Here is a 26,296-nt window from a genome sequence, read left to right as displayed (position 1 = left end):
TTGTTTAGAGTACCCTGTCTTTAACTCCCATTCTCTCCCTAGTGAAACTCTACTCATCCTTTAAAACCCAACTCAACTGTCATGACTGAGAGGCAAGCAATCCCCTCTGATTTACTTGGATGGGGCAATTAGCCACTTCCTCCTCTATGCTTTCACAGCACACTTTTATATACCTCTGTTTTAATCTTTATCGTGTTGTTTTGTAATTTGTGTTTCTGGATTTTGCACTACACAATGAGCTCCCAGCAGCTAGAATATTAGTCTACCTTTAGATCTGGTGGAATGTAGGCAGAGAGAAGTCAATCAATCCATACATAATATATTTCCTTGAATGATGTTGATTCTTTGTCGTCTCCTTCCAGAGATTCTGATTCAATAGCTCCTAAGGAAGACCCAGGTATCTGAATATTTATTCATCACCTCCAGTGATTCTAACTTAATTCTTCCACCAAGCATGCCTTGAGGGATACAATTACTAGGAAATACTAAGGACAGTGTACTAGGATCAAGCATTGTAGAATTATGTCCTGATGTACCGCTCACCATTCTTACAGGTGTGTTTGTTAAAAAATCATTTTTTAGCCACTTTATTAGGCTATGATTGACAACAAAAAACTGCACACATTTAATGTATACAACTTGATAAGTTTTGAGATAAGTATACGCACGTCAAACTGTCATCACAATCAATGCCATAAACATCCATCACCTCCAAATGTTTCCTCCAGCCCTATTTTGTTGTTTAAAACCTCGGTATTATTAGGTATCTTCCCCAAAGCTCATGAATATCAGCCAACTGATATCTTCCCGAAAGCTCATGAATATCAGTCAATTGATTCAGTGAACTGCACATGAGAATAAAGAATTTACTGGCTACAATTCAGTCCAATTAAACTAAATCAAAGAATGCAAAATAAATCTTGTTGTTTTAGTTCTATGCTTCAACTTACTGAAATATGAGTCAGCAGAGTTTTTGTAGCTTTCAAATGGGAGGAAACAGGAGTATATGGGAGGAGAGGATGCTGTTTTGCACATACCAGACAAACAGAATAACTAGAACAGATATTCTTATCAATCTTTTATAGAGATGAAAACCAAGGTTTAGAGCGGTCGAGTGATTCACTCAAGTACACACTTCCTAGTAACTGATAGAATTTAGATTTTAAACCAGGTCTTTCTGGCTCCAAAATTGATGCTTTTTTCCATTATACCACATTTCTCCCATATACTCCAAAGAAAATATTGTTGAGTGTGTAACAAAATGATTTGTGCTTCTTGTGATGAGTTACCGAACACTATCATTTAACAGCTGTGTAATCTTCTACTGGTCCTTTCATCTCTTTGGGTAATGGATGAAAAAAACAATAGTGCTGACCAAAGGAAGTCTATAGGAGCAAGACCAGCACAGAGGAGCTGTCGGGAGATTCCAAACATGGTGACTCCATGTCCACTCTACAGTGCCCATAGCTGAAGACTATCATGGACATTGCATCCCTAGAATGAGTGAACAGAGCAGTGCTTAGGATGACAGTCATGTTATGTTTTGGTCCTAACAAGTGGAGACAAAGTGCCTAAGACCCATATTGAAGTACCTACTTCCAAATCCCAGCCCCACCACTTCACTGGCTATTTGAAATCTGACAAAATATTTAATCTCTCTCAGCCTCAGTAGCCCATCCACCAAATGGGGATCGCAGTATCTTTTTCAAAACAGGAGTGAATGAGCAAAAGAAGCTGCCACAAACCAAATCTCAGTTGTCACTATTTTTATTATACGACAGTGTAATCAAGTAGTCAATGTAGACATCTAAAATTTGCATTCTCTTACAACCAGAAAGAAAATCCAATATGCTTAGGTACCAGGGATTAGCAGAGAGTGTGTGCTCCATGTTGATGCCTGTAAGAGCCTAGAAGTTTGACTTAAGGTTTCAGTTTGTGTTGGTTCAGCGTTGCCTAAATATCACCTACATAAAATTCTCAGGGAACTGGCTACTTTGCATTTTATGTGCTAATAAAGATTGTGACCTTCTTATCCAGGTCTGGAAACCTTATCACATTATCTACACTGAGCAACAATGTATGCAATATTCTATTTATCTACTTAACAAGATCACTTATTTAATATTATAATTATTTTCTTCATTTTTTTATTCTCCATGTGATAAAAGCTAAAATAATATTTTTTACATTAGTGCATTAAGATAATGTAAGCCAGGCGCCTGGCTGGCTCAGTCGGTGGAGCAGGACACTCTTGATCTTAGGGTTGTGAGTTCAAGCCCCAAGTTGGGTGTAGAGATTACTTAAAAATAAAATCTTTGAAAAAATAAATTAAAAATTTTAAAAATTTAAAGACATGTAAGCAATCATGGCTTATAATAAATTGGTATTTGTTTTCATCCGAAAAGTCCTTATGAAATGTTCATGGTAGAAACAAAGCTTATGCTATTTAAAGAAACACAAAGATATTTGTGTACCTTAATATAACTTTTTAGGTTTTTTTTTTAATGTTTATTTTTTGAGAGAGAGACAGCACAAGTGCGGGAGGGGCAGTGAACGAGGGAGGCAGGGAATCTTTTTTTTTTTTTTTTAATCAAAACATTTGTTACCATTTTGTTTATGACAAAACAATTGGGTGACCTAAGGAGACTCAGAATCTGAAGCAGGCTCCAGGCTCTGAGCTGTCAGCACATAGCCCAACACAGAGTTCAAACTCACCCATCGTGGGATTATGACCTGAGCTGAAGTGCAGTACAAGAAAAGTTTATAACGCCATATTTTAAACAAGTGTAAGCAATTTTGTAATATTTGATATTATATTCTACATTTTACATAGGAATTGTTGAATGCCATTATTATACATTATGTTTGTGAAGTATGTGTGCAGTCCTCATACAAAACTAATGTTTAGTTTGTATTTTATGTAGTTATTTATTTATCTTTAAAGGTTTATTTATTTTTGATGAGAGACTGAGCCACGGGGGGAGGAGCAGAGAGAAAGGAAGACAGAGGACCCGAAGCAGGCTCTGAACTGACAGCAAAGAACCCGTTATAGGGCTCCAGCTCACAAACTGTGAGCTCATGACCTGAGATGAAGTTCAATGCTTAACCAACTGAGCTATCCAGGTGCCCCTAGTTTATATTTTAACATTGAAATTAATTATGAAAAATGTTCTTTCTGGTAAAATCTATTACACATCAGAAGGCATGACTATGTAACTGAATTAAAACATCGTTTGATCCGGTTAATTTTAATCTATATGTGCTGTATATACAATACTTTGTAGAGCAAAGGAAATTGTTATTTAACTAAGGTTTGAGAAAGCATGTAGGCATATTCATTCCCACACAAAAAGTTGAAGGGAAGAGAGGTTATATTTACATTTTATTAAGAAGTAATGACTATAGTGTCCTGTGAATTTTTTGGAAAGTGGATGTATATTGAGACTCGTTTTTCCAAAAAATAACACATGATTTTTCCCCTTTTTTTCTTTCCTTTTTCTTTTTTTTTTTTTCTTAGAGAGAAATAGCAGGCACGTGAGCCTGCGAGCAGGTGGGAGAGGTGGGGGGGGGAGGGGCAGAGGGAGAGAGAGAGAATCCTAAGCAGGCTCCATGCTTACCATGGAGCTGGATGTAGATCTCCATTCCACAACCTTGGGATTATGACCCCAAGTCAAAATCAATAGTCAGTTGCTCAACCAACTGAGCCATCCAGGCACCCCCTTCTTTTTTTAAGTAAGCTCTATGCTCGAACTTACTACCCTGAGATCAAGGTTGCATGGTCTACTGACTAAGCCCGAAGGTGCCCCCAAATGATTTTTAATTAAGTCAAGAAAATAATATTAAATGTTATGAAGTAACCAATCTTGTTGGAATATCAGTTATGTAAATCAATTGCCTGAATCTATAAACCATAGAAGGCCCCAAAAGTGTCTTAGCAACAACTTCAGAAGCAAATTTGTTTATTCAATGTGTAAGAGTGATAAAATAATTCATCTTTAAAATTTCCAATTATTTTAATTTCTAAACTGTCTTATGAAAAATAATTGAAAAATGGTAAACTTTTTATATGATTAGCTACTACTAATTACAGATTACTTCCATCCGGCATCTTAAAATAGTTTGGAAAACAGATGAAAGCTACTCAAGACTTAGTTCATTTATTTTATCTAACTTTATTTCTCATGCTATCAATGTTATTTCACCTAACTTTCTACTCGTAACGTGTTATAATAAAGTAAGTTCATATTAGAACAATAGATTGCTTTGTAAATCGCAAATGTCTCAGTGGTCACGTTAGAGGACAAATGTGGTATTAAATTAAATGTTTTATATTTATTTTCTCATAAGACCCAAACTTACATTTCAGGGACTTTTATTCAAACTCACTACTGCTGAATTGCAAAATGTTGTCTTTGTCCTTAGGACCATGACAGAGAACTTTATCTGCATTCAAATTGCCTACTGGTTTGTGGTATTTCAATAATAAAACAGCAGGATTGAAGGCTCATGATGAGAAATCTGACTAATTACCTGTTAGATGATAGATGGTTGTAACTAGGCAGTGCCAGTCACTGAAAACAAAACACTTCGAGATATCAATCAGCTTCCTGACAAATCCAATTTCCCTCACATTCAGCGGACAATAAATGGGAATTTTACCTCTACGTCTACAGAGTGCAGAGTTATAGCTTTAAAATATGCATAATGATATTTTAATAAAGTAGTTTTTTTTAATAAGTTAGTATTTAAATACCTGACATATTCATATTTCAATCTCAGGGCTTTTAAATAGATAGATGGTGGAAATAATTAACATTGTAAATCTGTATTGTATTCTATTGAGGAGGGTAAGGTGTACTTAATAGTAGTTTTCCTATTTTCTTTCTGCATTTACATTTAACTCAAATTATTCACAACAACTCTAATGGCTGTATTCGCTCTCTTCATTTTTTTTTAAATTTTGTGGTAAATTAGTTGGATGTACATTCTACGTGAGATTCAAAAAGCAGAATGCCCAATTAACACTGCCACATATCAGCATGTGGGCAGAGTTAAAGCAAAGAGGGATTGAAGCATGGAAATTGAATGTCGGCCCAGAGAAACACCTCTTTCTCCCTTATAAGGAGTGATTACATAATCAACATTTGAAATTTATGATTAACCCTAATAAGTTATGACCTTCAATATCCAATTTTGTAATAAAAACAAGAAAATTAAAGGCAGCAGAGAAATGGAGAAAGAAAGAGGGTTTGTTTGCTTCCTTTTTATTGAAGAAAATTGAATTTGTAGGCAAAGATCTAAAAGTTTAATAGTATATAGCCTGATAGAGAACAAACTGAGGGTTGATGGAGGGAGGGAGGTGGGAGATGAGCTAGATGGGTGATGGGGATTAAGGAGGGCATTTGTTGTGATGAGCACTGGGGGTTGTATGTAAGTGATGAATCACTAAATTCTACTCCTGAAACCAATATTGCACTGTATTAACTAACTAAAATTTAAATTTAATAAAAAATAAATTTTTTGTTAACTAAAATTTAAATTAAAAAAAAATAGGTGCGGCACCTAGGTGGCTCAGTTGGTTAAGCATCAGACTCTTGGTTTTGGCTCAGGTCACGATCTCATGATTTTGTGAGATTGAGCCCCATTGGGGGCTCCACACTTACAGATGGATCCTGTTTGAAATTCTCTCTCCCTCTCTCTCTCTCTCTGCCCCTCCCCCACTTGCGCGCGCGTGCGCACGCACGCTCTATCTCAAAATACATAAATGAACTTAAAAAATTGTAAAAAATAAAAATTAAAAACTTAAAGTATATAGTCTGACACTAGGACCTTTTAAATGTTAATGGAAGGTAAGTTGATACAACTTCATTGAAGGACTATTTGACAATAACTATCAAAATTTAAATGCTTAAATATAGCAATCCACTTTAAGAATGTTTCCAATAATTATACTCCAATATCTCTTTGAATGTTCACTGTATACCATCTTTAATTTTTTAAATTATTTTTGAACTGGAAATAAGTTCCCTCCATATGGGCGAGTTCAATAAAACATTTACACCCATACAATAGAACACTATGTAACCAAATATAGACCTGAAAAAGGATGAGGTAGATCTGTATATGCTATTTTGGAATAACATTCAAGACACATTTTAAGTGAAAATAAGCCAGAAACATTTGAGCTTTTTAAAAGAACTTAAATTAAGGGATATAAATATAAATAGATGTTTGATTAACAATAGAAAATTTATGGAGGGATACCTAAAATGCTAGCTTTGGGGGCTTTGGGAAAGGAGTCTAATGTTGGCTTGGGCAGCTCATATACTAAAATTGGGAGAGGAGTCTAGAGACCTGAAAGGGAGGGACTACTTACTGTCCGTTGCATACTCTCTTAAATTTTTTGAAATTTTATCATGCTGTTTTATATCCATTCCTATAATAAATAAACAAATGAAAAAAGAGAAAAAAATGAAAGAAGGAAGGAAGGGATGGAGGAAGGTAAGAAGGAAGGGAGAAAGGGAATATATGCACACAGATGAGTCTGTTTGACTCCAAAATCCAGTCCTCTCTAGGTGTTCTGCAGTCAAAACTTGAGAAGACATGATTAAATTTTTTAAAGCAGCCTAAATTCTGCATGTTCTTGACATAACCGTGAGAACAGAAACAGAAGACATGGCCTGAGTTGATACTAATGAGCTGAACTTGAACATGGCCATCCCCCGAGGCTGACTGCTTGGCTGTGACCTAGTCTCTGACTAAGAACTGTGAGTGAGTGTTTGAGGACTGCAGTATCTAATCCCAGCCACCTGGGAGAATGAAAGGTCACTCTGGCAATGAAGCACTTCAAGCTTACACTTTGTCTACCCAGCCAGGCAAGGAAGGGAATATACAAGGACGACAGAACTTAGAAAAGTTCGAAAAGTTGAAAACTCCTCCCCAACTCATCCTATACCAGAACACTATGAAGATATTGGAGAGAGATACCCGTTCTTTCCGGACAAGAAGACACATGTTGGTACACCCATACCCACAGACACATATACATACACACACATACCAACATCATGCTTTGTCCTCTCATGCATTCTTTGCAGAATTAGATACCTGCAAAAGTAAACCTAGAAATAACAAAATATATTATCAGAGCTAACTCTATCAGAAGGGATAAGTCTTCAAACAAGGCATGATTAAGGAGCATTTATATATTCGACTGGAAATTTCGGTCACTGAAGGCACACCACATTAAATACAAAATCAGGAATCTAAGGTCTAAAAAACTCTTGTCTCAACATGATGAAAAACTGAGGTAGAGGTATGACTTATATAATGACAAGACACCTTTGAATGATGAGGCACAGGAAGAACAGATGAACTTCAAGAGGAGAGAGGAGATTTTAAGCAAAATCTTCACTTGTTTCTAAGTTTAACCCAAGCACGGTTCTAACCAGAAAATTTGTGGGGACAGTGAGACTACTTGTATAAATAACTAGAAAAAGAATAATTCCTTTACCTTCTAACATCTCCTTTTTCATTCACTCATATACATATATATATATATATATATATATATATATATATATACACACACACATATATATGTATATAACTATGAAGATCACAAAGAATTTCAAAATTATATTAAATAAGAAAATAAGATAATTATGAGCCATATGAGAACATAGAGCAATTGTACCCTCCACATGAAAATTGAATATTGGGGAAAAATGCAGATCAGGATTACCAACACACAAAAAAAGAGGAAAAAAAACGTAAAACTCAATTAAAGAGAAAATTTTAATATGTTATTTAAAAATTTGGCTTTTGGCTTTGGCTCAGAGGAGACAAAGGTGCAACTGTCTTTGGTCATCCCAAATCTGGGTTCATCCATCACCAGCAGCCTCCACCAGGCCGCCTAAGTTTGACTTCAACGAGATCGGAGTCGTATACCTGAGGTGTACCAGTGAGGAAGCGGGTGCCTATCTGTCCTGGCCCCTAAGATCAAAGACTGGCCCCCTGAGTCTGTCTCCAAAACAGGTTAGTGATGACATTGCCAAGGCAACTGGCGACTGGATAGGTCTGAGGATTACAGTGAAATTGCTCCTTCAGAACACATAGGCCCAGATTGAAGCCGTACCTTCTGCCTCTGCCCTGATTATCAAAGCCCTAAAGGAACTGCCAAGAGACAGAAAAAAGCAGAAATATCACTTTTATTTTTAAAGGGAAGGGAAAGAATTGACCTTTTTTTTAATTTTTTGATGTTTATTTTTTTTTGAGAGAGAGAAACAGAGCATGAGTGGGGAAGGGGCAGAGAGAGAGGGAGACGCAGAATCCGAAGCAGGCTCCAAGCTGTCCAGCACAGAGCCAGATGTGGGGCTCAGACCCACAAACTGTGAGATCATGATCTGAGTGAAATCTGATGCTTAACCAACCGAACCACCCAGAGGCACCAGAAATAGCCCTTTTGATGAGATTGTCAACATTGCCTGACAGATGCCACACAGATCTTTAGCCAGAGAACTCTCTGGAGCCATTAAAGAGATCCTGGGGAGTGCCCAATCTGTGAGCTGCAATGCTGATGGCCACCACCCTGATGACATTACAGATGACACCAATAGAGGTACAGTGGAATGCTCAGCTGGTTAAGAGCTATAACAGAAAATAATTCAATAAAGGATCATTTGACAACCAAGTAAGTAAATAAATAAATAATCATAGAAAAGAAAAATATAAATACAACACAGAAGGAAATGAAAAGAGAGTAAAAATATAATACATCTTTATTCAAGGTTTCTAAATAGATGAAATGGAAGTTAACAGAAGTAGTTTATCTGAGGAGTCAATCATTTTTATTAACAAATCATATGTGTGTATTATATAATGTGACTTCATAAATACTAATCCAAAAAATTTGAACTATGAACAAAATTCTGATGTAAGAAAAGTATTTTGAGTCTTTAATGAAGTTCTCAAAGAAGGAAGGGAGGGAGAAAGGAAGGAAGGGAGGGAGGAAATACATGCACACAGATGAGTTTGTTTGACTCCAAAGTCCATTCCTCTCTAACAACCATGTCTGCTGTCTCTCTTACTATTTGCAACTCATAAAATTTTTCAAAGGACATAGTTACCAGAATTCACATTTTCCACCAAAAAGTGTCAAACAAACCTTGAAATTAGGGCCCAGGATTAGCCTACAATAGATAAGAGATCATAGAACTGGAATCTGGCAAGCATCTTGCCACTTTATAACAAGGCAATGAGATAATTTCACCAAGAATCACTCAAGGGTGGGCAAATCAATAGTTGAAAAGATGGATGAAGTTGAAGGACTAGAAAAAATAAATTTCAAAATTATCTTTTATTTCTAATAATACATATAAGAATAATTTATTTTTAGACACAAATAAAGCAGCAACAAATATTCAATGACTCTTGAAAACTTATTGAGAAATGCTAATGAAGTGTCTCAGTACTAGTACTCAGGAACAAAAGGACTGACTCATGGTGCACAGTGGAGAAAGAAAAGCTATAAAGAAGTCAAGGAAAAAAGTAAGGACAACTTAAAACAAAATGAGTTATAATCTAAATGTTTAGTGTTATACTGGTACTTAGACAATACTGACTTAAGGTGCATAAGAAATTATGGATGAAGTGATATGAAATCGGGACTTCTCTTCAAAATAATACAGGATGAGGGAGTGGGTGAGGGTATGGAAGAAACATGTGGCCATTAGTTGATAGGTACTGAAACTGAATGATGGCTACATGGAGGTTTATGATATTTGTCTAGTTTTTTTTTATATATTTAAAATGCATCATGATAGCTTTTATAAAAAGAAATGAATTAAAAAATAAGTGAAGGGCACCTGGCTGGCTCAATGGGAAGAGTAGGACACTCTTGATCTCAGGGTCATGCGTTCAAGCCCCAGGTTGGGTGTAGAGCTTACTTAAAGAAGAAGGAGGAGAAGGAGGAGGGGAAGAAATAAGTGAAAAATGGGAAGCAGGGACAAAAGAGACACTTAAAGTGTCCATATAATGTTGGAAATGAAAAGGGGTAGCATTATTAATTTTAACTGCTACAGGCCTAAGCCAGTGCTGTCCTGGGCAGTCCATGATATATGATCACTCTACTTTCCACCAGCAGGTTTCAAACATCAGGCTAATGTGATTTAAAATTTGCTACCAAAACAAAAAGAGAGAGAACGACTTGTAACGATGAACATTTAGATAATTAGCAACCACTTGTTTTTTAAGTCTTTGTGAAGAACTGGTCCCAAAGCACTGCCTAACCACCGATCCTTCTGGACCAGAAGTTGCAAACTGGTGGCCTGGGGTTGGATCCAGCCTGCAGATGTGTTTGCTTTGGCCTGAAATGTATTTGGTTACAGATTGCTTTTCTTAAAACTTTGAGCTCATTGCCAATATTTCCAAGCTGAAAGATGTCATGTTAAAATCCAGATTTCTATCTTCTTTTGAAAAACTTGAGGAGTTTTAAGACAAGGCAGACATTCTCATGTGTCAACAAATCCACCCCAGTCATCACTTCTCTCCAGTGAGTTCTAATTCTGGGCTGCTTTGCTTAGTTCTTTCTTTGGCTCCTACAGATACTTGACTTCTCAACTTTTGGACTAGATCAAGCTCTCTTCATTAGAACAATGAAAATGAGGTTGCCTGCAGAAGCTGCCATTTAATAAAGCAATTGAAAATAGAAATCAATAAACCCAGACAATTAATCTGGAAATTCCTGAAGATCTGTAGACTTTTAAATAAGTCCAACAGAAAGAAGCTAATTCTATTTAGAAAATTCCTCTTTAACTTTTCTACTTTTTTCCACATTTCAGATCATTTCCTGTTTACCAAAGTAATTTAGCATGAACTATGTGAGTAGAGCTCCCAGAAATTCTCTTACCAAAAAAGACAATAGCCAATCTACAGCCAATTGGCAAAAGGCACAGTTACAGGCCCCAGCCCAATGACTGTTGCCCACCCTATTTCTTTCAACAAGCCCGGAACATCACTGGGTGTGTGATTATTAGCAACTCTTCATTAATTACAAGCCTCATAAACAGCTGTGCAATGTGGGAGGTTGGGGAGAAACAGCTCCTGTCTTCATAAGAGAGACTTGGAACTAAAAGGGGTTTCTAGCTACAAAGCATTCCAAAATAGGTTGAGTTGTTTTGAGAGTAGACAGAATAACATAAGAAAGCAAGAATGTTCATCCTGAAGATTGGTACCGAAACAACAACTAAAAAACCTTCCACTCGATCACAAAGGATAATGGAGAACTATAGTTGGTTTCATAATCAACTTACACAAACTTAAATGTTTTGAAAAAAATACAACTGGTAAAATTATCTATGACCTACACTTGTGTCTCTTGTGAGACAGAGAACTGCGTTTGCCTGCTTAGTGTTGGCACTAAACCAAGGAAGAGTTATCAGAGAAAAGTTTGGGGGAGTTTATTTCCAACTCCCCCATAGTTTCCACTATGAAATCCCCACTATAGCTAGACTTATCTCAACTCTTGTCTCCACATGGTTTGGCCTCTCCTATTATCTATGGATTCCCACTGAACATATCATCTATATTTTTGTTTCAGGGGAGGGATGATTGATATTCTTGGTACTAAAACAAAAGAGTTAAGGTCTATTTAGAGAACTGTCTTAAACACTTTGTGGTCATCCGTATAATTAAAAATCACATGATCATTAGGAGAAATGAGCTAGAGCTATAAAGAATAGTATAAATCCCTAGCACATATCGCTTCATTAAAAAGTTCCCAAAAAATAATATTACCATTTTATTTATCCTATATACTCATTATCTCCAATTCCTCTCCCCCTTTTGTCTCCTTCAAACCTACTCCAAAGAGATCATTATCTCTACCATTACAACCCCCTGACTGTTCATGTCAAATCACTGGTACCCTCTGTTACTGAATTAAATGATCACTTCTCTCTCCTACTCTGACTTGGCCTGCCATCACATTTGACACAGCTGATCACTCCTGCCTTCTTGAAACACTTTCTTCACGTAGCTGTCATGACAACACCTCTCCTAGATTTCTTCCTCTCTCACTCACTGCTTCTCTCCTTTTCTAGTCCTTCCATATCTCTATGACTTCTAAATTTTGGAGAGGCCAAGACCTGAGCCTTATACCTCTTCTTTCTTTATATTTGTTTTTTGGTGGTCTCATTCAATCTCAAAGCTTTAAATACTATCACTATGCTGATGACTCCAATCCAACTGCCTGCTCAACTATTCCACACAAATGTCTAAAGGCACATCTAACCTACCATTTCCAAAACTGAGTTCCTAATTTCCACTCCCTAAGACACATGCCCTAAAAACTTCCCCTTCCACAATCTTCTTTATCTCAGTTAATGAAAACTGCATCTTTCCAATTATTCAAGGCCATCCTTGTTGTCAACACTGATTTCTCTTTTTTTTCTCACATCTGCATCTAATCCAGAAGAAACCTTTGTTTGCTCTACCATCAGAATCAATCCAGAATCTTGACTACTCATCACTTTCTCTGCTACTCTCTTGTCCAGATCACTATGATCTCTTGCCTGAATCATAGCAATAGCCTAACATCTGACTGCTGCCAGCCTCTTTCCGTCTAGTCTCAACTCAGAAATCATGATGATCCACTCAAAATAAGTCAGATCAAGTTACTTTGCTCAAAATATTACAGTGTCTTCTACCTCACAGAGAATTAAAGTAAAGGCCTTAAACTTGTTAACAAGAACCTCAGTGAGTAGTCCCAACTCCTCCCCAGCTCCCAGAATCCCATAGTTACTCTGACCTCTCCTACTCTTCTCCCCCTTGTTCATTCTGCTTCAGACTGACAGAACTTCTTCATGTTCTTTGAACATGCAGTCACCTGCTGTTCCGTATGCTTATAATGTCTTTTCTCTAGATGGCCTCTTACAAGTCTTGGCTCAAATGTCACCTTCAAATTGGTCTGTTCTCTGGCCACTTCTTTCCTATTATCTTCAGAATTTATTTTTCTGCATAGCACTCATGATCTTCCCAAGTACCATGTAACATATTTATTTAGTGAGTTTTATGTCTGTCTGTCTCCTCTGGCAGGTAAACTCCATGAGGGCAACAATTATTGTTCATTTTATGCAATGCTAAATTTCCAGTCCATTCAATTACTATTTCTTAAATAAATAAATTTATATGATATTATACTATTTTCTATAGAATGTGTGTATGTGTGTATATCTCTAAAGCACATTTAGCTCTAGGGAGAGTACTGAGTAGGGAGAGGGTAAATGGTATCAAGATTGGTGTGGGAGGAAGAGGATATCAAAATGGTACTTTATCCTTATTAAGTATTATTTCAAGTTTTTAAATGTGAGATAGTCCTTATTTTTATATTATGGGAGATTGATTATTTGTTAATAACATAACACATCACAAGAACATACTGTATAGCTCCTATCTCCTGCTCCCCTCCTCCAGCTACAGCTGATTGGACCAGTGTATATAACCTAATTTAAACTGGGAAAATCAAAGTATGTCTCCCAGGAATTTGAAACTGGTCATTGTAAGACTAAGGCAGTCAGAGAGCTGTGAAAATTGGAACTAGAGGCTACATGGAATTTGAGACCAATGTCAAACAATACCACATGTAAAGTGAATTTCTGGAGAAACAAAGAAACATACGTAAGACAAGAAAGATTATGGGGGTACCTGGCTGGCTCAGTTGGGGGAGCACACACCTCTTGATCTCAGGGTGGTGAGTTTGAGCCCCACGTTGTGTGTAGAGATTACTTAAAAATAAAATCTTTAGGGGCACCTGGGTGGCTCAGTCGGTTGAGCATCCAACTTCGGCTCAGGTCATGATCTCACGGTCTGTGAGTTCGAGCCCCACGTTGGGCTCTGTGCTGACAGCTCAGAGCCTGGAGCCTGCTTCGGATTCTGTGTCTCCCTCTCTCTCTCTCTGCCCCTCCCCCACTCATGCTCTGTCTCTCTCTCTCTCTCTGTCAAAAATAAATAAACATTTTTAAAAATTTTTAAGAAATAACAAAAATAATAAATAACAAATAATAAAAATAAAATCTTTAAAAAAAGTGTATGCAAAAAGAGAAACAGGAAACTAGTGGAGCAGATATGTAGATAAAGAGATGTTTTCAGTGTCATCCACATGCAGACATTACACTTTGTTTCCTGTCCATGTTCTTTCCTATCAATAAACACCCTTCAACATGAACTACTTTAAATAGAGTTCTATTCCCTGTGATGTTGAATCTTGACTTAAATACCAATATCTTTTTGATAGTAAAAACTAAGACAATATCCCAACATGGGAAAAATTATAAAATATTAAGAAAATGTGCTCAATGGTGAATTTGCTGCTTTTAATTAAAACGTATAACAAGGCTAAGACCAAGGCTGATTCTTGCCTTTGCAGGATTGCTCAAATCTATATTAATTTGCATACTCTCATTATTTAGTTTTAAGTTTCATCATTGTTAAAGCTTTTCTTTAATATTTATTCAGCAAAAATTCCTTAATTCTGCCATACGTTCCCAATAATTAAAACAGCTGTTTTAAGCCTGAATATCCCAAACCCCCAGTGGGGAAAGTTTCATGTAATTTGCTACTACTAATAAAGTACATAAATTTATGAATTTTTTTCCTGTTTTATAAACTTGAAAATTTACAGTTCCTTGCATTCCCATATGCATTCATTAGGGGAAGAGAAAATGGTGGGGTTACAGGTAGACCAACAAGAGCCACACATTATCATCAGCCTGTTTTACTATATCCCAAAACATAATTCGAAATATCCAAAGGTAGGATGTGACACAAATGTGAGCTTCCTATCATACCAGTCACTTACTCAGAAAGGCCTTTTCTAGTCCCTCAAGCTAGGATATCCACCAAAAAAGTATCTATCGCACTGTTCCATCCCACTTAGTATGATCTCATTTATTATTTTCTGATATTTTTTTCTGTTTGCTTTGTTTGTCTTCCTGTTTCACTAGAATATGGTTCCATGGGAGCTGGTATTCAAGATATCTGTCTTGTTCGTCACTTTTTCCCCAGCACCTTAGAATACATTGCATCTGATACAAAACAGGCACTTAGCAAATATTTGTGGAGAAGAATAAAGGAATGGATTAATTAACATGCCAAACTAATTACTACTCCAGAACCTTTAGATTTTGTCTTTCCTTAGCCAGAACCCCCTTCTCCTTGTTCCTTCACATCATTTAGGTCTTAGGTCAAATGTCAGCTCCGCAGAAAGGCCACTGATTACGCTAGCCTCTCCACCCTGCAAGGCCCTCCCTGTCCCACTACACTGGTTGAGATTACGCACAACACTGACGACTATGTGAAATTCCCTTTTATATGCATTCCTTTCATGTTAATTGTTGTCACTGCTCTCCCCACTGGAATGTAAACCCCATGAGGAAATTTGACTTACCACTGCATCTCCAGAATGGGCCTGGGATTTAGGAGGCCTTCGATAAATATTTGTTAAATGAGTGAATGAAAGGTTGGAAATTGCAATTTTAAAATATACACCCACACATGGTATCACTGCTCTTCAGTATTTGGAAACAGGCAACAAACTAAATTGCTATATGTGCAAATAATCTTTGAACAATTAAAATTTCACACGGCATCTAGATGAAAAGATAGTCAAATTATGTTTCCAGCTCTATTTAGAATCCTGGTTGGCTGCTACTTGCTTATAATCAGTGGCCTGTTCAATTTCGACTATCCTCACTCATTAGTTTCCAAGAGAAAATGTTCTATCTTTCCTCAGATAGACTAGAAAATGAAGTTGCAAAGGAGAAGACTTCACAACAATTAAACTACAACTATTGACATTTGGCAAATATATGTCAGTGCCCAATGTATCTGTGTATACAAACAGACACAATTCCTAAAGGAAGGAAATGCCACGTTCCAAAAACAAACAAACAAGCAAACACAAAACCTCACATGTTTATCTCCACAAACAGAATTCAGTTACACCTCATAACACAGATCTAAAAGGGGGTGGGGGCGACTGGGTGGCTGGGTCAGTTGAACCTCTGACTCTTGGTTTCCACTCAGGTCGTGATCTCATGGTTGCTGAGTTCAAGCTCCACCATCGGAGGGAATTCTGTCTGTCCCTCTCTCGTTGCCCCTCCCCCGCTCACGCTCTCTGTCTCTCAAAATAAATAAACTTCAAAAAAAAAATGTAAAAATAAATAAATAAATAAAAGGGAGGTAGGAAGTTTCTCCTCTGAGCCAGAAAATCACAATTACAATCACCCCAAGTCATGGGTTACTGAAATGATCCATAGTGGGCAGACTGGAATTGTCAAATATGGAGATTTTCACCACTAAGCCAATTCTATCTTATGTCCTATGGCCCTTTCTCTACACAACCATTGTCAGCCAATAGGCGGGCACTGCGAGATCTCCTTTACACTCATCGCTCTTCGGAAATCTTTTCTAACTAACTTCATTCAGTCAACCATTAGGACGGTCAGTCAGACAACAAGCACTTATTGAATGTCTATCATGTAGCTGGCACCGTTTGCGCAGTGAAAATATATCGGCAAACAAAACATAAAAATGCTTACCCTCGGGGCGCCTGGGTGGCGCAGTCGGTTAAGCGTCCGACTTCAGCCAGGTCACGATCTCGCGGTCCTTGAGTTCGAGCCCCGCGTCAGGCTCTGGGCTGATGGCTCGGAGCCTGGAGCCTGTTTCCGATTCTGTGCCTCCCTCTCTCTCTGCCTTTCCCCCGTTCATGCTCTGTCTCTCTTTGTCCCAAAAATAAAAAAAATTAAAAAAAAAAAAAATGCTTACCCTCATGGAGCTTATATTCTAACCGCATCACATTTACTTTAAAGATATTTAAAAGTAGAGATGATGACAGCAGATGTTTGATAGAGATGAACACACAGAGTCACAGATACATCAACAGATACAATGGTTGGTACATAAGCACATAGTTATCCTGTGTTTCCCAGGGCACTCAGAATTATATCACTAAAGAGTATGTTTGGGATATAAATCAAGTATGCTGCTTTCCAATTGTTTTCCTATAACATTATGTGTGCATGTTATCCTCATTATGGGCTTCCCCTGAGCAGAAAACATGTTCTTCATTTTCTTCATACTCTGTTCAGGGGGCAAGTTGTACAGTGCCCCCAAACAGACTATGAGTTCATTAACTGAGTGTTTGTTGAATAATACATTGCATTTATCCGGTGCTTTTTAACTTTTTAAAAGGCACTTTGATGCACATTATCGTTATTAATATCACACACATATTCTTCCTCTAACGCTAGATCAAGAAGAAGACAGCGATTATAGTAAGGGTAATGGTGGTAACACAAATAGTATGTTTGAGACCACCAGCTTTGTTTGCTAAGAACCTGTCCAACATCATTACTGTTGTTGGCTTTTTGTTTTATGAATCTCGATGGAAGTTCAGACTCTAGAAAGTGCAGGCACCAGGAAGTTTAAAATCACAACAATAGAAGCAAGGCCCAGAGAAAAAGTCACACCCAAGGGCACAGTCTAGGACTTCAATCAAATGAGTTTTAAACTTCACGTTGTTAAAATGAAGATTCCCAATAACAGCCTAACCCAGACATTCTCATTCTCATTCACTTAGAACTGAAGGCCAGGAATATGAATTTGTATAAACATCTGATGCAAGCCCCCTGAGAAATACTGGTCCAGAGAGAGCTTACCTGACTGCAAAGGCTGGGCTGGGGATGGTTAGTTAGTTAAATGAATGGCTTCCACAGCTTGGCATGGTCAGATATGGCTTGATATGAGAGACATACATACATACATCACAGCAGACATAACAAAGTGATACGAAGAGCCATCACTTCTGAATGCTGTTACAAGAACCACTACTGCTAGAGATGTAGGACCAGGATCTAGTCCCATGGAGGAAAGAACTAGAATGCTTCGAATGCTCTAGTCTCATGGTACTGTCTAGGCTGGTTTGCATCCTTGGGGAGATTTGGGTTGCAGACAGGAAAATCCAGCATAGTGAGAACATGGAAGAAAACTGAGACGGAATGCCAATCTGGGCAGGATAGGTTGAGAGGAAGATAACTTGGCACTTTGAAGGATTTACTTATTCTTATCCCTGATATTCTAGAACTGGTTAGGAAATGGGGAAGGGCAACATAAGTCAAAACTGGAGGCCCACTGTAAAAACTCAAACCTGAAAATCATAATTCAATTCCAAGTTCCATAATGAATTACGTTATGAGGATGCTGTGTTTTCTACTTCCATAAGGAATGGCCCAGAAATGAAGTCTGAAGGGCAGATGTGTTATGGAAGGAGAAACAAGAGGCAGGAGTTAACCCTGAACTTCAAGAGTCTGTATTTCCCATAAGAAAAGTAGAAAAAGAAAAGCATTATGCTATAGCAAGAATCTCATTTTAAAATCTATAACTGTCATTATTTTCTCCACATACTGAGAAATGTTCTACCATAATCAATGCACAAAACGACCACAAGTAGAAAGTGACAACTAGACCTTTCCATAGATCTTGAAACATTTAGATGACAAACATTCAAGTAACTACAAGTTTAAATTATCAAGCAACATTTTTGCTGGCAAGGTGTTATGAATTCATATCTAATACATAGGGGTATATGGAAAAAATATTAGCATTTATTTAAACCAGAGGGAGTATTTTCATGTATGTAAAAACTGAAGTTGAAAGAGATTCACTGGCTTCTCCAAGGACATGCTTGGGTAGTCCAGGATGATGCAAGTAAACTTTTATCTTTTTAATTTTTAATATAATTTCATTCCTTCTTTTGACTTCTCTACTGATAGATAGAAAAACACTTTAGTGGAGTTCTTCTTGACATTTTATCTTTTTCATTTTTGCTAGTTTATTAAGAAAAAATAAATATATACAGAAGTAGAGAACATTACCATAATCCCAGGTACCCATCTCCCTGCAATAAAAGTCTTGGTTCTTACACTCACTCATTCCCACCCCTCACCCAAGATTATTTGAAGCAAATTCCAGACATCACATAATTTCATACATAAATAGTTTGGCATAGAGCTCTAAAATATCAGTACTCTCTTGAAAAATCAACAACATATGGCTTCATGTGACTTAATGAGATAAGGAAACAATACATTTAAATCACAGTGCATAAATTCATATTTATTATTATATCAATAATTGGGGGATTACCTTGGGTGAAATAAAGCTGAAACCCAATGAATGCATTTAAGTGATAGTTTTTCAAGTACAATGATTTTTCCATACCAGTACAAGTTCATAGGATTTTTTTTTCATTAAAAGATTCCTAGTCATCCCTTTTCCCCAAATCAGAAACTTTTGAGTGAATTATTCTCACTCCATTATGACTACTAGACTCTGGAGATTATGAGATTTCCCACTTGAAGCTTCCATCTTCATTGATTATGATGATAATCAAGTGAATTATTCTTTTGCTCTTGATAACTACAGAGCTCCTTGATTCCAGTGGCTAATAAAGGCTCTGGTATTGGAAGCAAAACTGTTAAACGGATCGAGAACAGCAGCTCAAAGCTCAGACCAGACAGTGTTTCAGAAAAACATACTAGTTGACTTGAAAAAGCCACTCTGCTTTGTAGCAAACATTAAGAACTTATTAAATAATAAATATTTACATATTAAATAATAGGATGTCTAGGGTGTGCTTCAAAATAATTCTGGGGGAGAACGGTGGATGGAAATATTATAAACTGGGCTATTTGTTGATAGACGCTGAAGTTGGGTGATAAAGATTTATTACATTATTCTCTCTACTTTTGTATGTATTTGAAATTGCTCAATATTAAAACTTGTTACAAAAAGGATTAGAATCACATGACAATGACACAACAAAGTCCTCAAACACACTTTGTGACCCTTCCTGCTTCAATCAACTCATCCAAACAGCTAGAAAATACAAATCAAACTGATCTGAGTTGTGCCACTTTCCAAATGACCCAAAAACAGCACAAAGGGAAAAAAAAGGAATGTGAATAATATGTAATTGGACCAGTTACCTCTAATTCTTTGATTGGTTACAGGTTAGTCCTACTTTGAGCTTCTAAAGAACCTGATTGGAACCCTTTTCAGAAAACATGAATTATTTCTTAGTTTCATAGGGTGACTATCAAATGTTATAAAGTGGACATAAAATTTCCTTGGAAAATACTGCCAGAGAATCACATCAGCCTTAGGGGAAGGGAAAACATGGCTTAATATTTCAGAACAAAAAATAGTCTTGAAAAATTAGTCCTATGCTGACACTTTTATAGTGAATATTTTAAAAACTGAATTAAAATGAACAAAAGAACCATAATGAAAACAAACAAAAGATTTATTTGTTAGTGACAAAGGAATCTGTATTTAGATCAAACAAATAATAGAAAAGAGAGAAACCCTGCTCAATTCTATAAAGTGTAAATGTCCTGGTGACCAATCAGTGTTCTCTTTTCAGATATTTACCTAGAGTTGTCAGAACTTGGTCTCTGCTTGGTCTGACCCACTTCGACCATTAAAATGGACACCCTGGTTGCTGAAAAGCTCTGACCAGCCCCAGATCCCAGCATTCCCAGAGTTTAAGCCCATCCATGGGAGCCCAGGCTAGCTGACTACAGATGGGCACTTGGACAAAACTTCCCCCAAAAGACAAAGGCCTGGCAAGGATTCAGGCAGTGAGCTCACAACACCACTGCCACCATCCCGAGAAAGGTCTTCTGAAAATTTCATTTTACCTTAGGTTCTAGAGCAAGGAAGAGAAGAAGAGAAGAAGGAGGAGCTAAAGAGAAGGAAAAGGAGCAAAAGAGGGCATGAAGGAAAGAGAAAGAAAAAGCCGTGATATGACATTTTGTTCTGATTTTCTAAAGCAGCAAGTGACATCCAATATCTTCTAAAGAGAATCGAAAAGTAAAACATTCCCCAATTTTGTGTATGCCTCTCTTATGACAAGTACCATATTTTACCTTACATTTTGAATAACTGTGTATATTTCTCCTGTTATATGCCTGGAAGGAAGAAAGCATTTGAAATTTAATTTTGAAATGACATAGTCTCTATTAACAATAACTATACTTATCTCTAATGTTTGTCGGGGTAATTAATTAATCAATTAATTGGTCTAGTCAAGTGCAGTTAGCTGACAGGTAAGTAACAAGCAACAGCTGCAGAACCTGTGGATTGGATAATATACTCAATATATTTAGCTCTTCACACTGATCTAGCGAGGAGAGTGTGCAGGAGCATTGTGTTTTCCTCTTATTCTTGTTACTTACATGGTGGGATTTGTATCGCCTTCAAATATACATCCATTTGTATATGACCAGAACTTAGTTTACACTTCCTAAATTCATGCTCTTAAACATTTGAATTTAATAGTGTTTCCATCTCTTAAGCATCCTCCGCCCCTGTTTACGAAAATACTCCTTGTAATACACATAAACAAAACACTGGAAATGTATTTTACCTCCTTTTCAAACTAAGAAGGAGAAAAAGAGGTTTCCTGTAGCCTTCCTTGTTTAGTAGAACACATTTCTGAAACAAGACTCTCAGGGGGAAAAAAAAAAAAAAACTTAACAATGAGGTTTTACAATAGGAATTGCTAGTTGATTTCATTTATATCCCAAATCAGTTAAGATTTCCCTGATTTATTTTTTTTCACAAATAAAAAGTTAAAAGCTTTGTTGTTGCTTTTTTTAATCCATAAGCAAGACTAAGTGAAATCACTACTTTGAGGACTACATAAAAATTTAGTGAGCATCTTGTCTAGGACACTGATTTCACAAGTGCAAATCTAAGAGCCAAGAATATCAACTGACTTCACGAGGTCAGCAAGTGAAATCATGTTTGAAGCAGCAGAAAAATCACATAACCTCCATAGGATATTGTCTAAATTGTACAAATCACTTATTTGAAGATATACACACACGCACATAATGACTTTCAAATGTGGCCCTTCAATTCAATTATTGCCTTAAATCTGTAAATATTTATTGATTCAGGAACTGTAATAATATTAGCTGACTTAAAAAAAATCTAATGAATATCCTAGGGTTTTTCTCAGCCAGGGTGTTATAAACATAGTCTGGAATATATCTTAGGCCTATAAATTTCAGCCTGCTGTACCAAAAATAGCAGAACTCTCTGGAAAGATTTGTAGTATATAAAAGTAGTAGTACGTAAAATAGAAAACAGCACCGAAGTTGTTGAATGCCAATTAACTGTTGTCCGCAACTCCAAATATTTTTTATTCCAGCTAACACACATTTTTGGAATTTTAAAGAAAAGTCTAGGTATAACAAGCCATAGAAATACATAATAATCATAGCAGAAAAAGTAAATGATGGACCCTGGACCTTTGTTTGTTTTTATTTCCCTAAATGAGGTTTCTTTTCATTTTTCTTTTTGTGTGCAGTTATCTCTTTTCTAATACATTTAATACACAATTCTTGGAAATTTTTATTGATGAATGCTTGTGGAATTTTGTACATTTACTAATGTGACTGTTTACACCTTTTAAAATTCTCCTTCACAAAGCTTTCAATACTGCAAATATATGTATCTGATGTATAAGAGTGAGCTCCATTTTTACTCATATTTTACAAAATAATTATTGCACACTTCTGAGAGATTGTATATATTTGTTAAATATTTACCACATAACTATTGGTTAAAAATAAATTATAAACTTGAGAATAAAATGGTCACCATCACAGTTCTGAGTCAAAAGCTGCCTGCAGGGCTCTAAAACTTCCAAAAGAAAAATTAAAGTTCGGTCAGTTGTTTTTCTGTCTGTGAAACACTAAACAAATTACCTGCCTTTCAAAATACTTTTCAGGATATTTCTACCTCCTATAGATATAACTAGAGAGGCTTTTCATTCTGGCCCTGTGGATCCTGACAAATACATTTTATATTCATATGTATGAAGATAATTTTATATTTTTGAGAGCTGCTACTTATTGGTCTTATGCAGTGATACATGTGAACTTTATTTTTATATACAGGATCTTTCAAACAGCTAATATAACAAGAGAATTGCAGAGAAATTATTTATGACAAGTAAGATAATATGCAAGACGCTTAAATTTGTGGATTATTGTTTCCACTCCTATAAAAATTGTCTTGATTCAAATGGGTTAGTTTAATTCTTACATAATTTCATTCTTTTTCCAGAAAATCACCTCACCATCACCTGTGGAATTCCATCATATATGGCATGATTTCTTTTTTCCTTTTGTAGAGAAGAGCCCAAGAGAGAATTCGTGCCACAGTGACCCTGCTGTGCCCTATGTTTATTCGGCAGTAATCCTCGGGGAAAGGATTTTGAAAATGTATTAGAGCTAGCACCGAGAACGAGTGTTATTTTGAAGAAGTTACTGCTCCTTAACATTCTATTTTAAGTAGATACTATAGGTGTGATTCCTTTTAAAACAAAAGAAAAAAGGAGAGCTGTGTTTGATTTTACAAATGGAAGGTTTTGTTCCTGATACCGAATGGCATTATTCATTTACCTTGGCCCTGTCGGTGTGTGATAGGGTTTTTTCCCCTCCTTTTCACTCAACAACAACAATAATAGTATCAGATCTCGGACTAAGAATCTGACGAAACAGAAAAGGGGATGTGAGCATCCTAGATCCAGCTTTATGAAGCAATGCCCACACACATCTCACCCCCTTGGTTGATAGAGATGATTAGGCTCCTCAAGCTTGAATCTACAGGGAAGTTGTAACCATGCAGTTCCCACATGAACAAATATTGGCGCTTCCACCAAGAATCCCCAAAACCAGTTACAAAGTGAAGAGCTCAAACCTACAAAAATGTGGACCCAGAGGGCAGACGGGACCACAAGAAGGTGCGAAGTTGGTAACTATGCTTTGAGAAACCGAAATATAGCCTGAATTATAGCTTGAGCTTTCTTTGCAATATTTACCATCTAATAATTAATGACGCCCACGCCGGGCGCCTTGTTGCCAGGACTGGGGTTCGGGCCACCGGGAGCCCCTGACGTCAGCGGCAGCGCGGCCTGCGTCAGGTCCCCCGAGCAGCCCCGAAGGTGGCCCCGACCGACCTACCGAGGCCTTGGGGGCTTCGGGGAGGGAGCCCCGGGCAGGGCTGGATGATATCCCAGAAGGGGCGAAAGAGGCTTTCCTCAAGCCAGCCAGTAAGTCACGTCGCATTTAGAACTTCAGGGTTCACGGCTCCGGGGTACTCGCAGGTACCCCAGAGTTGCGACCGGGTCCGGAGGCCCAAACCCAGGTGTAGGCTCCCGGGGCTAGACGAGGGTGGAGGCTGTAGAGAAGGGGGGCAAAGAAACTTGGAGCAAGTCTGTAAGCGGCAAGTGCTTCCTTCCTTCCACTCTTACAAGCATCAGCATTGTAGTAATCCCACCGACTCCCAAAAGTGGACCTTAAAATGAAATAGATCCACCGTTTCCACCTCAACTTGACACAACTCGGAAGTTGGTGGTCCCGGGCAGTGTCTCGCCCTTGCACCAGTAACTGGTGATCGCAGACTGGGTAGGAGGGTGCTGGGACCCGCCACTGGGGGAAAATGAACTCGATCTCTCAGTTAACTGGCCACAATCTTTCCTTTCTCCATCCTCTACCAACCTTTCCCTTCTTTCTCCATTCTCTTCTTAACTCTTAGACCATTTCTGCAACCTTCTCAAGCCTGCGGGGTTCTCAAGATTCTGGAAAGGTGTGATTTTTCCAAAGGGGGCCAGGACGTCTATCTTCTCGAAAAGTGTTCAACCGGCTCAGTTGCCCTTGTCCTAAGGGTCGGGAACCAGAATTTGGCGAGCCGTCGGCCTGTGCGTGGGGACGCTATCTACAAAACCCATTGTGGAGCAAGTCCTGTAGCTCTCATAGGCCCTGTCTGTATTTCTTCAACGTAGGCTCTTGGAGAATGACCTCTCTCCCCTAGATTCCTTATTTTTAACCTATCTTTTTTCCCCATGATAGTAAGTGCCTTTCTCGTTTAATTTTCCATCTTTTCATCTACACTCAGAGGACGCCGAGGAATGGAGACAGAGCCTCTCTAAGCAAAGATAGGAGGCCAAAAACTGTTTCGTGTACGTTTTCCCCTGGATTAAATCCGCATCCCAGGAACCGCCCCTGCGTAGACCCAGCAAAACCCAGCGGCAGAACCCAGCACTCAGGTGCATAAAACGTATGCGTCTGCCTCTGCGATACTCTCCCCAGGACAGCAACGTGAAAAAGCCAGCGGTTAGAGGGTTGCCAGGTACAGAGCCAGAACACCGTTTCGCTTCGCCCTCCCCCTTCCACTCTTAGAGTGGCTGGAAACTTCGACAGGAGAGAATTTCTCCCCCCTTTCCAACTGACAACAGCGGGCTCTGCTATTGGGGGAAAGAAAAGAAAAGCATTTTCTGGCGGTACTCTTTTTTTTTTTTTTTTTTTTAAGTTCGAGCTTTAATGTGAACTTAGATATAATGACACCTTTCCGAATCAGTCAATAAATACCGCGGGAGCCGCCGCACCCTGCAAGTGGCCGCAGCAAAGTCCCCAACCTCTGCCCCATCCGTGCGGCCGCTGCGCTCCAGGCCAGGGTGCTGGTGGCCAGCCTGCCTTCCCTTTCCGGGCTCCAACGTCTGGAGACAAATCGAACCAAATCAAATTGAGGGACACGTCAACTTTGAAACGGCTTTAAAATCTGTGACTCCCTCCTCTGTGTGTGCCCCACTGCCTGGCGGATATAAATTGTCATACTCCAGTATCTCCACCGAGTAAAACAGCATCTCAAAATATGCGAATCTCAAAAAAGGATTATTGCCCTAACTGCGCCGCTGCCTTCACAGTCTTGCTTAGTATTAGGATTTAACACAACAGAATTTATTAGAACGAATGATTAGCTTTATTTATAAGCATTTCGTCCAAGTGGTGACTTGGGAGATTTCAGGAATTATTCAGAGAAGGCTTTTTGGTTTTGTTTTGTTTATTTTTTAAGGAGCGAGGAATGTGTCTTTTACCCGGTGTCCTCCACTGCCCTTTTCAGGCAGCGATTGGCCCTCCTGACATTTGGTTAAGCCTCGGGACTTAAAAAGATCATTTCCTCGTACACTAATTTGAGCAAAATCTGGATTCAGAGTGTGGGTTTACACGCCCAGCTCGAATGTCTAATGTATCAAATCCTCGTTAACGAACGGCCCGCTCCGTGGCCGTGTCAGCCAAAGGTCAGTCCCGTGCAACAGGGCAGCACGGTTCAAAAGCACTCTTCCAGAGCCCTGCCTACCCCTCCCCCCCAAAATCCATCTTTC

At 38.0% G+C, this 26,296-nt stretch overlaps 2 long non-coding RNA genes across 4 annotated transcripts in view; one reads left to right on the top strand and one right to left on the bottom strand.

Annotated features, from left to right (window-relative positions):
* LOC131511981 (uncharacterized) overlaps positions 1–26,296 on the bottom strand; it is a 96,573-nt gene that overhangs the window by 69,266 nt on the left and 1,011 nt on the right. The window lies entirely within an intron of this gene.
* On the top strand, positions 2,655–25,786 carry LOC131511980 (uncharacterized). 2 transcript variants are annotated; one of them, XR_009261851.1, is made up of 4 exons: positions 2,655–2,786; positions 20,765–20,931; positions 23,197–23,875; positions 25,030–25,786. It is a non-coding gene; the product is annotated as an uncharacterized LOC131511980 (long non-coding RNA). The 2 variants fall into 2 exon arrangements; XR_009261850.1 differs by having other exon boundaries at positions 24,670–25,786.

The sequence above is a fragment of the Neofelis nebulosa genome, chromosome 5, assembly GCF_028018385.1.
Source record: "Neofelis nebulosa isolate mNeoNeb1 chromosome 5, mNeoNeb1.pri, whole genome shotgun sequence".
Lineage (NCBI taxonomy): Eukaryota > Metazoa > Chordata > Mammalia > Carnivora > Felidae > Neofelis > Neofelis nebulosa.
The sequence above is the reverse complement of the archived record's forward strand: the minus strand, read 5'-3'. Positions and strand labels throughout refer to the sequence as shown.